Below are 12,188 nucleotides of genomic sequence, written 5' to 3' on the forward strand. Positions count from 1 at the left end.
AAATACCACATGAAGAAAATGCTGGATTCTCCAAGACAATCCCCAGGCTCAGAGACTCACCGGGATGTGTACAGTAAACAGCACTGTGTTGTGTGTCGAAGGCTGGCACCGAGGTTGGAAGCTATGGCTGTCTGTCTGTCGCTGGGGAGGATTCTGCGCCTCCTCTCAGATAGTGAGGTTCCGCCTGCAGGGCGGGAGAGAAAGAGGGGCTGTCATGGGGTTGGGCTGAAGTGCGGGTGTGACTTTGCCTACCACGTACTGCGGCATCAGAAAATGGCTTCAGGCAGAGCTGGCAAGTACACAGGAAAGCTAGAGGTCCTCTACGGTGTTGGTGTCACCCGGGGAGGTAAGCAGATCCATTTCTGTTGACTGGCCATCTTCAGGAGAGATCTAAAGGGTTATGGGGTTCTGAAGCACTTCTCCCAGGTGCAAACGAGAGACCCGTAGGGTCCGAAAGGGATCACCAAAGACCAAGTCCTCGGAAATAGCTTCAGTTCTAAGTTTGGGTCTGATTCCAGGTTTGGAATATCGGTGGAATGCCTAACCTACGGAACTAGTTCATAGTGGCTTCAGCAAAACATTTGATAAGGTCCCTCATTGCGTCTTTGAATTGGATGCCACTGTGGATCGACCTGCTTCTCTGAGGTTGAGTTGAGAGCATTCTCTTCCGTGGCCTCTCTCCACCCTCAGGGAGTTTCGCTTCTCTCATCGCAGCCTCCAGCCCCGAAGACGGCGTTCATGACCATCTGCGGAATGAAGGCGTGGGGAGCGCCGCAAGTGCAGGGGTAACAGACCGGAACGAATCCTCCTGGAAAGAGCGTTACTGGGTTTTGTCTTTGAAATTGTTCCGTTCAACATTTGTGTCAATAACATGGAAGACACGATTATCTCCTTTATTCATAACACATGACTGGGAAACATAGTTAACCTGAAAACTGACAGAATCAAGGTGAGGAAGAGCTCAAGGGATGTGATAGCAGCGCAGAGGATGAAATGACATTGAACTGGAATGCATTAAATCTGGCATCTAACTGTGCCATGTCCAATACTCGAGTACAGCGTGGAGGAGAGTTGACTTGACTGTAATCCACAGGAAGGCCGTGTAGTGGTGTCGGTGATCCATGAAGTGGACACAAGCCGACATTGCCACGAGAAACCAGAACAGGTGCAGTACGTTCAAGCTGCACTCGGGTGGCACTCAACTGCTAACCGCCCGAGACCACGGGCTCCGGGGCCAGCCTGGGAGCAGGTGTCCAACTCAGCGTGCCATTCCTTACTGGAGAGGCTGAGAAAAAATAGAGGGTGTCAGGTGGCAAGGGGATGAGGGTGTTCGACAGCTTCGAAATCCCTGACTCAGTCAGAGCTGTTGCAGAAACAGGATAATCTGTTTGGATAAGAGAAACCTTTGCGGCCATGTGATAATTGAATGACTGATGTGCAGAGGAAGGGATACACTTGTCGCTCTGGGTTATATATACCAAGGGCTCAAAGTAAGGCTCATTGGTAAGCAGTTAGTACCGTATTTTGCTGCATATAATGAGCACCCACGTTTTGGGCCCAAACTTTTAGGAAAAATTACCTTTTGTTTTAATTTTTTAATTCAATTATTCATTCATTTATTTATTTGTTCATTTATATTTGGAGACTTTTTTGGTATTATGAAGGGATTCTAGCATTTATTTGTGAACATATTATGGTACAAGAAATTTTATGTAACAAGTAATTACAAAACGTAAGAACAAATTGAAGGTATTTCAGATACTACCCATGTATAATGCACATCCTTATTTTTCCCTACACAATTTGGACAAAAAAGTGTGCATTATACACAGCAAAATATGGTAGCTCTAGGAGGGCCAGGGCTATCTTATTCATCATTAGAGTTTCAGCACTTATCTTAGAGACCAGTAGATAGTAGGGCCTCTGTCCATTAATACTGAATGAGTAAATGATATCAACTGGAAATAGAGCTTGACCTTGAGCCCAGTAGTCTGAGTTCAAATCCAGCCATTTCCCCTGGGAATTGTAAAACCTTGCCCAAGTATGGGTCGCCTTTCTGCACTTGTTTGCACACTCTCAAATTGGGGTAACGGTCCCATTTCAAGTGGTTCACATCATTTTTATGACTATCAAATCAAAAGCGATCTCGTGAAATCTCTTTAAATAAATATATAAAGTGCTATATCACTGGCATGTAATAATACTAAGTGCAACCATATTAAGCTCATTGTAAAGAAGGATTCTCCCGTTATTTTTTTTTTTTTTCCCAACAAAGCAGTGGGTCGGCTTGTGAGCGTGTCAACTCCCAGTCACCTAAGTGCCGAGCAAGCCTGGATGAGGCTCCCTAACAAAGTGGTGGAGGTCCAGTTTTGCCTTAGGGGAGACAGCCCGTTGGATGGGTGCTAAGGTGCCCGGGAAGGTTAGGGTTCTGTAATCAGTCCCCTCGTCGTCCTACGACAACTCCGAGCTCCTTCTGACGCCTCTCTGGTTGGACTCAGAGGCTCAGGTATACTTCTTTCACCTGTTTAATACCCACCGAGCTCGTAGCAGCACTGGCTCTCCCACAGCCTCCGCGTCGTCAGTTTATCACGGGCCTCCCTGAGGCAGAGTTTCCCAGCGTTTTGTCTCGAGCGACCCAACGCATCTGGGGGAGGTGACCTTCCCACAGTCACACATTATGGTGGCGATTCCCACGCAGGTGTGAGGAAGGGCAATTCCTGGGTTGGAGGGCACATCAGGGGGGCGGGGACGTGACAGGCCTTCCGGGGGGTACATAGTGGCTGCTCCTCCCCTCGCTTTGACTCCACGAAACAGAAGTCTCTTCTAGGGGCACAACCAATGCAGTTTCTCGGGGCATGCAGGTCAAGGCTGGGTCAGCTACGGGGAGCGAGCATCGAGGACCCAGACTGAGTCTAGCTGCTGGTGCTGCCATCCTTCGCGTGTGGGTCACCCCGTGATCCTCCGATGGCTGCTCTGCCTTCAACGGCTGCATCCGCCTCCCAGGCAGGAAAACGAGGGAAGTGAGGGCAAGAGAGCAAAGCCGATGGAGTCACCCCCTTGTAAAGAGCTTTCCAAGAAGTCTCAAGATGTGACTTCCACTTATATCTCACTGAAAAGGTAGGAGATTGAATGTTTTTGTTCACTGTTCCACTGAATACGTTGTTGTCCCAAGGAAACCGGGATTTTGTCCGTAAGGACACAGTGGGGAGAGAGCAAACAATATCCCTGCTCTCATGGAATTTACATTCTAGTAAAATGTAACTAAATTACACAAAGAAACATGAAGAGCAAATGCACAGACAGAGGAAAGGTGAAGGAGGAAGGACAGGGAAGCAAAGCAAACACCAGCGGAGGGACAGTGTTTGAAGAGAGGACGGCACGTGTTTATCCAAACTGCCCTCTCTCGTCCCCTGTCTCCCTTCTATATTTTTTCTAAAAGGGTCACTAATGGCCTGAAAACAGAACGTGATATGAAATACACATCTGAGTGAGTCACACAACTAAAAATGTCACTGGTTTTGCTCCAACCGGGTGTAGCTACAGCCGGCGGGCTCTGCCGGGGGTTGGATTGCCCGTGGGGGCAAGTCGGGAGCATGGCAGAGAGCGGCCACAAGGCAGAGCCGAAGGACAGGGGAATGTGGCTTGCAGGAGAGTCGATAGGTTGGTATAAAGAAGGAGGTGGTGGTCAGAAAACAGGAACCTTAATATCAAGATTTCAGTTAGGAATGTTATGGGTGACAGCAAGTGTCAGCGCATGCCTGGGAGAGGAGACAGTGAAAACTGGGCAGAGGCGATGATTCTTAGAAACGGGAGGTTCGGGAGTCGGAGGCTCGGTCCATGGGGGTTTTCAAGTAACAATGAATAAAGGTAGGAGGGGAGCGGAGGCGGGGACTGAAGCAGGCGTCAAAATCGTTGATGAATGAAGCAGCGTGGCCAGGAGGTGTCAGGAGGTTCAAGAAGACCGCTTGGGGCAGTAGGGGCGAGGAGGAATGTTTTGAAACTGGCAACGAGAAGACGGAGGATCCCCACGCTAACCGTCAGGCTCAGGGGCACAGGGGGTCGCCGTCGGATGGCTCCCGCGACCACACCAAGCCAGGCTCCCCTCAGAATGACCAGGTGAAGGAAAGGCTTGGTGAAGGAGGAGCCTGGCAAAGACTTCGTAGGTGGCTGATCTCAAGTTCCGCAGGGCACAGGGGAAGTCTTGCAAGCGCAGCAGAAGGGATGCAGAGAGAGCCTCTGAAGATGAGTCCAGAAGGGTGCACGTGTCAGGAAAGACGGGCGGTCCAGGGTCAGTCCTCGCGGTCACCACCTTCGGAGTCCGCTCCACAGGCAACTCGTCATGGTAAGGCTATGGCACGCTGGGGGTGGAGGGCTCACTGAATTTTGGAAGAAGAGCAGAGGGGAGGGAGGTGGTCTCAACAGGAGTAATAATAAGAGCTCCACGGTTTCCCCTAAATCCCACGGGAAGATCATTCCTATCCGCGGACCTAGCTCCGGAGAGACGCTCGGACAGGCTTCTGAGGACGTGAGCGAGGGTGAATGACGCCGACAGCCCGTCCTGGGTGGCCCGGCCGCCCTGTTCACCTCGCCGTCCCGCCCCGTTCACACAGGTTCAAAGATCTGGTGCATTATTGAAAGATGGCGTCAGGAAATCTCACATCTGTAAAGCACTTTCCAATTTTGTTTTTAATTCTTAAAATATTCCGCCTCACCCGTGTCTCCTAACCATCCTGGGGACTCTGTGGAGGGAGCGCTTTTATCTCCATTGGACGGAGGAGGGAACTGGGCATCGCGGGGTTAACTGGCCTGCTGGGCGCCCAGCCAGGGGACAGGAAAGCCAGGACTGGGAGTTAACCCTCCGGGCCCCGCGGTCAGTGTTCCCTCTGCTCCCACGCTGCCTGCTTTCCAAACGGCCTCCATGCCGCTCCGGCACCGGCTCCTGGACACGCCGGCATCGCCCTCTCCGCACGGTGAGGTGATCAGAGGGCCAGTACACCCCCATTTTATCTCCAGCGTCACAGACACCAACTTTCTGTTTCCAAATCACACTGCAAATGCACTGCCTGGTTAAACAAATCTAGTCATAGTAAGTAATGTTACAAAGTAAATCTCCTGATTTCCAAAACTCCCCGCTTTCCATCTCTGCCTATTTTTGTTGGCTCAGAGCGTAAGCTGGAAATTCCAAGACTTCCATGCAAAAAATTAGAAAAGCTCGCTTGTGATTTGCCACATTACAGCTAAAATAAGACCGGGGAATATCCTGTTTTTTGAAGACCTTGTGCTAGGGTAAAAACAGTAAATACTAAATGACAAAAATGTTTAAAAAGGAAATTGTCATTCAGATATTGTACTGTTCTTTTGGAAATGAAGACTTTTTTTTTTAAATGGTTAGGCAGGGTTTTCAAGGCTTGGAGTCCCTCTGATCAGGCCTCAGCGCCACCGGACGGAGACGTGGCGGCCGGCGGGGGCAGCGGCCAGGCTGACGCAGGAGCCATCCCGCTTCCACTCCTCGCCGGTGATCCAGGTGGCGACGCACGCCTCTGCAGTCACACACGTTCAAAATAAAACGCTTGTTGAGCAGTTCCACCGCATGTCCATAGAAAAGAGGAGCACCTGACCGTTTCGAGGAAGAGGCCGTGGAAGTTGCTCTGGCGGACAGGGCGTGCAGAGAGTGACGCACAGCGACAAATGTATAGAACACAGCCGCACTCGACTCATGGCAGAAACAGAGAGTAACCTCTGAAGTGTTTCAAAAAGCCGTACCTCGTAGCTACAACGCATCCTTTCTCTGTGGCACTTCAGGTCTCGTCTCAGTAGTTCCCCCTTCATCCCTGGGAAACGGCCCGTGTTACCGGGGTGGACAGTAAAGAGAGTGGACTGGGGGACAGTCAGGGGAATGAACTTGAAGTTCCAGTATTATGTCGTCAGAGGCAGTGTGGACAGCAACTCCTACTTCCAACTCTTTTTTTTTTTAACATCCACAGGCAAGATACTTTGCGGTGCAAGGTCTTGGTTTCCCTATCTACAAACTGGGGATAAAAATAGTACCCTTCTCCTAGGATTGCCTCAAGGGTCCCATGAGATAGTGCAAATGGAGTCAATAATGCATTTCACGGTAAACAGAAACTCATCCATAAACATCAGCTAATCCAGAGAAAAGGGGAGAGAAAGCAAATCGTATCTGAGCTCTGATTTGTGATTTCTCTCTATTGGATTCTGCTGAAAACTAATGAGCTGCCACCCAAAACACACCGGTTATTTCGGGCCAATTACGAGGAGGAGGCTTTGTGCAGGTTCAGCCATGAAGAGAGGAACTATATGTGTTTGCCCCGGTCTCTGTGTTCTGTGCTCCTTATGTGGGTGAACATGCACACGTGCACGCATGTGGTGATTATCATCGGAAAACGGAACCTTCCAGACTCTGAAAGAGTAGGTCATGGGATAACATGGAGCGATTCTGATCACTGTTCTAAAACAGTGGTTCTCCAAGCGTGCTCCCCAGATCAGCAGCACCAACATCCCCTAGAAACCTGTTAGAAATACAGATTTTTCAGACCCCACCCCAGATCTACTGAATCAGCAACCATGGGGGGGGTGATTCTGACGCTGCTAACCACTGCAAGGCACTTCTCTTCTTCCCAAGGAAATTCCTTGCCTTCCTGGGCTCCGACCAAAGGGACCCCAAGGGACCAGAATCACGTTCTTGTGGCCCAACCAGCTTCTTAGTACACAGCCTCCCTCTGTGTGAAGAGTGTTGCTCTGGAGAAGATTAAGTCATGGAAAAATGTTTCAGCATGAAAGGAAACAGCATTTTACGTTCTGATCCAAAAAGAATTTTAAAAAGGATAATCAGAGGCATGATTTGAAATTCCCATTGTAGTTCGCTTTTCCCTCTAAGTTTAATAGCTTAATAACTTATCAAGCAGACAAGAACTTGGCACCGTCCAGTCCAGCCGCAGCCCAGAAGAGCCACTGTGTTCCCAGGCACACAGGCTGCTTGCGGGGAACAGCCCAGCCCAGGCACCGGACCTGCCGTGAGCGCCCTGCTTTTCCGCTGGACGACGATGCTACGTTGCTTCCTGAAAAGTAAAATGTCAAGGCCATGGAGGGAACCCTAAGAGAATTTTTCTCCTAAAATTCCAATGTGGCCTGTCATTTGACCCAGGCTCTGTAAGACATTTGCTCAAGTGCCTGGTGCCCGACTGGTTATTGTGTATAGGGGCTGATTGTCCAAAAGTCGTGGAGGAAATGGTCCTGAAAGTCATAGGGTTAAGTGGGGGGGGGGGGGGCGGGGGGTTGGAGTGAGGGGGGGCTCAAACAACAGCGGGGGAGGGGATCCGGATCTCTTAGGTGAAGGCTCCTAGTGTTTAAAGCTTCCCACCAAACACACCCCCCCGCACCCCAGGAGACTCTGAGACATGCTGCCTTCTCCCTCGCCCCAAGTGGACAGTCAGTCATCGCTCTTGATGAAGTAAGTTTCCTTTGCGAATGATAGGATGCATCCGCCCTTGCGAAAGAATTCTCCGATTTAGCATCCAAGTTCAAAGCCCCCGTAAAAGAGAAGTGTCTGTGTAAGAATGTCTGGAATGACCGTGTCAGGCTTTCTCGGGGACAGGGAGCCTCTGGTTGATAAGAGAGGTATTGCAGTGTGGCCACTGGGGCTGCCATGGGACAGCATTGGAAGGACACTCTGGGCGGAGTGATATTTAAACGAGCAAAACGCTACCAACATGGCGGCTGGGTGAATTACAAAGTATGGTTGGTCTGACGCTCGGATTTTTATCATTCAGTAGTTCTATCGTAGGGAGAACATTCACACTGTGTGGTGGCTAGAGAGAAGGGACTGGATCTTACAAGTATGGTCCGCAGGAAAAGGAAGTGTTAAAATAGGTAGCAATGTAAAACACGACATTGTTTATGTAAATTACATGTACACAAAACCATATGCATTTCGAAGGAACACAGGCAAACAAAAACATACACATTCAGTGCATTAGCGTGGCCACCTGCGGGGGAGGTAGAAGTCGGGTGAGGAAGAGCAACGAGATAGAACCCATTAAAAAGTAAATGGGGGGTCTTGCTTTGACCAGCGACAAGAGTGTGCCACAAGCTGAGGGAAACGTCAACTCAATCCTCTTCATCTGTGTCCAGAAAGGGAGGAAAAAAAATTCATAAATGGTATGTGTTTAGAAGAATATTATCGCCTCCCACAGCAAACGCTTCCTCCAGCTCTCCGTGGAAGAATTGTCCTTCTGGTCCTCACTCACCAACTGCAGTGCTTCTTCCATTACAGAAACCGACAGGGATAACGCATTTGTACGCTTTTTTGGACCCCATTGTCTCATTCACTCTAACACTATTTTTTTTTTTTTTATTGCTAGAGAGAAAGGACCGCTTAAAATAAAAGGCTCTTCCCTTTATGGGGAATCTAAGGCTCAAACAAATGGGTGAACCATCCGGGAGCCTGGCCAGCACACACCTGGGGCCGGGTCCTGAACAGCCAACATCCTCAGAGCTCTGCAACTGCAGATTGAAAATTGCAGTAAGACCTCACATGACTGAAGAAAGAACGTCACAGCTGGCTGATCACTATCTTCTCTTCTTGGAAGTTGGCTCAGAGGAGCTTTCTGGTCAAAGTGGTCTCCCTACCATTCTTAAACAAAACACACATGGATTATTCAGGGAATATGTCACTTTTAATCAATGAATGCCTTTGCAATTTTGTGCGTGGAGAGAGAAAGGAGAAGTGAGATAGAGCTGAAAGATTTGAATAAGTAGGATTTGGGGGTAGCAAAAAAAAAAAAAAAGACTGATTAAGGCAGCATACATCTTGCTGGGTGCATCAGGCAGAAAGTTGCCCAGTAAAATCTCTCCCTGCCCACCCCCAGGCACACTCCTGTGGCCCAGCCACCCCCCCCCCTCCGGCTTCCCCCACCAACGAGAAAGCAAAGACAAAACCGTGAGAGGCTCCCTGTTCTGCATGAACAAAAGGGCAGGTGTTTGTAGGTGTGCTGCGGAGGAGGCTTCTGACATCTCTTATTCTGGGGATTATGTTTAACTTGTCACCTTGTCAACTTTCTTTTGTGTTTCTCATACCCCGCCCCCCCACCTTAACGTTTTCACCTTGATTTACTGACTCCTTTGTTCCTTGAGATGTGAAGGGTCATCAAGCCTCATAGCCATTGTCAAGACGCTGTAATGTTGTCAGGAAGATCAGCCACTGTTCTTGTCCCCTGCACCCCCTCGTAGCTTCTTTGTGAAGTTTACAGAGTGTTGAATACACTCTTCTTGTCCTTTGCTCCACGTTGCTCACTCAGCCTCCCAGATCTTCTCAGGCAAGGAAGGAGCGCGGTATTCGGCCTGCCCCAAAGAAGCTTCGCTTCCAAGTGTCATCCAGCAATACTTTGCAATGAGGGTATTACCATCTCCTCCCCCTCCCGGCCCCCTTGACATGGGAGCACTTCTGCAATGATTTGCCCAACAGGATCTGCTGTATAAGATCTAGATATTTCAGTTGCTCAGAAAATAATTTTTAGGCTGCATTATTTCTGTGCTAAGCGATCGAATTTAATTTTAGTCATTTGTGGGAGGTTAAATTCCATGATGTTGAAAGAAGAGCCAAACCCTGTCTGTACGGTGTGCCTGGATTCCACATGCTTTGTGTGCTGACGCACTGGGGACTTCCGCTCGGGGGCCTGAGGCAAGGTGCTGGCCAGGCTGGGGGCTGCCAGTCACCCAACCAGCCACAGGCCGAGGTGAGAAATTAAAGGCACAGGAAGGATGTTTTTCCCTTTTGGTTTCTAGGAAAATACTGCTGCAGTTTATCGGCCCAAAGGGAAGAATTTGGTGGATAAGCGACATTCCAGAATAATAGGAGCAGGTGTTGGCCCTGGTGTCGCCTCTCCTTGTCATCTTTAGGGGCAGTTCAGACAGCCAGCTTTCCTCACGGGCCTTGCCCCTCTGGTGCTCCGGCCAGAGCTGTTCAAGCCTTTAAACACCCTGTGATTCAGGGCATGATCTTCATTGCCCCTTCTCCTCAGAAAGACTTGTCAGAAAAGAAAAACCACACCACGGTAACCTCCGGAAAAGCTGAGCCGCCTAACCAACCAAGTCAACCTTCTTGGATCACTTTCTTTCTATTTCTTTAATCATTTCTTACAAGAAAACCCCCAAACCTACATTTTTTTAAATATAAAAACAGCCGATGTGCTAGCAAAGGCACGGGTTGCTGGCTTTTCCCTCGCCAGCCTGATGTCCCCAGACGGGGCGGGGCGAACACGGAGCCCACACCCTGTGTCGGAACTGGGGGCGCCCGGTCAGAAGGGCGGCGGAGCTCAGTGATGGGCTGATGCGGGGAAGGTGACGGAGGGACGGCGTCGGCCAGGAGGACGGACATGAGGCGGCACCGAGCGGGCTTTCACACCCAGACCGCGGTCAGGACAAGATAACCAAGGACTTTTGAAGGTCATCCGTGTCGTCGCTTTGCTGGCTTACTGTGGATATGGAGTTGAAAGAGATATGAATTAATTTAGAAATCTATGAAAGCGAGGTCTCTGGGAAAGAAAACCTCCAGTGCTCGGAAACTAAATAATACTTCTCTATAGAACCTAATGGGTCGAAGGAGGAATTGCTGAAGAAATGAGAATTTTGAGTGGCGTGAAATTTAAAACGTAACATAAAATTCTGTGAGATGCAACTAACAGTATTTATAGTATCTATAGCACTGAACACCGAAACAAGAAGAAAAGTCCCTAAAGCCTAATCTTATACCACAGGAAACTAGAAAAATGTTGACAAATTAAACCCATGTAGCAGAAGAAAGAACATAGTAAAATTCAGAATAGACATCAAAGAAATAGTAGGAAAACAAAAATCTTGAAGGAAAGCTTATTCTTTGAGAAGAGCAGTTAAATCAACGAACCTCCAACAAGATGCACAATTTTAAAAAGAGAGAGAGAAGAAAAAAATGACCAGTATCAGGAATGAAAGGCGCAATAGTACTATGAACTCTGCAAGTTTTAAAAGGACAATAAGAGAATATCATATAAACAACTTTATGCCAATAAATTTGACAACTTAGATGAACAAATTTCTTGCAAAACACAAACTATCAAAAATCACTCAAGAAAATATAAAGTGTATCTCCCTATAGTAGCCTGTTGGCTTCTCTCGTTCACTCTACCATGCATTTAAAGAAGAAATGATGCCAATTCTACACAAATTCTTCCATAAAATTGAAGAGAATAGTTTCCATTTCAAGACTGTGGCATTACCCTGATACCAAAACTAGAAAAAATACAGTACAAGAGAAGAAATCTACAGACCACTGTCTCTCATGATCACAGAGGGGAAAATGCTTATCAAAATGTTAGCAAATTAAATCAACAGCGTAATAAGAGGATACCGCATCGTGCTAGGTGTGGTTTCTCGTGGGAATCGCCCTGTAAATCATATGATTGTCTGACCACCATGCTGTACACCTGAGACTAACACAAAATAATGCTGAATGTCAACTGTAATTGTAAAACAAAAACTAAGGGCAGGGTGGGATGGTGGAAGGGAAATGCACAAAAGTACTGCTGTACTTGAACAAGAATAGAACAAATGTTAAAATAAAATGTAAAAAACACCCCCTCCAAAAAAGTTGAATTTGTAATTACAAATTAATCACCATAATTCATCCTATTAAAAAACTAAAATGGGAAAACCATATGACGATGTCAACAGACACAGGAAAATCAATTTATAAAATCTAGCAGCCATGCCTGATTAAAAACACTCAGCAAGCTAAGACGCGAGGGGAACTTCCTTTACTTGACAAAGGTCTCATTCAAAACGGCTGGGGCTCACACGGAGGGAAGGAAACATTAAGGGTCATAAATTGTATGTGTAAGTGAACCGCATGGAAAACAGGAGTAGACTACGTCAAGTTTTAAATCGCCAGCATATAATTTAGTCGAACAGAGGCAGGAAGAGTAGGTAATTAGAGGATGTAAAAGGTGTTCGCAGAAACTAGTTTTTACAGGAGAACAGTTGCAACGAGGACATGCCGGTGCACTTCGTGATCGGGAGAGCAGAGGCTCCGTCTGTGCTGGCGAAGCCACGGCCCGCAGCGAGCCGTCCACGGCCGCCGCACCACCGACAGAGAGGGACGGCTCGCGTTCACAACAGCGGGAGAAAACGCAAAT

The sequence above is a fragment of the Pteronotus mesoamericanus genome, unplaced genomic scaffold, assembly GCF_021234165.1.
Source record: "Pteronotus mesoamericanus isolate MK-2021 breed Mesoamerican mustached bat unplaced genomic scaffold, CSHL_Meso_final scaffold_99, whole genome shotgun sequence".
Taxonomy (NCBI): Eukaryota; Metazoa; Chordata; class Mammalia; order Chiroptera; family Mormoopidae; genus Pteronotus; species Pteronotus mesoamericanus.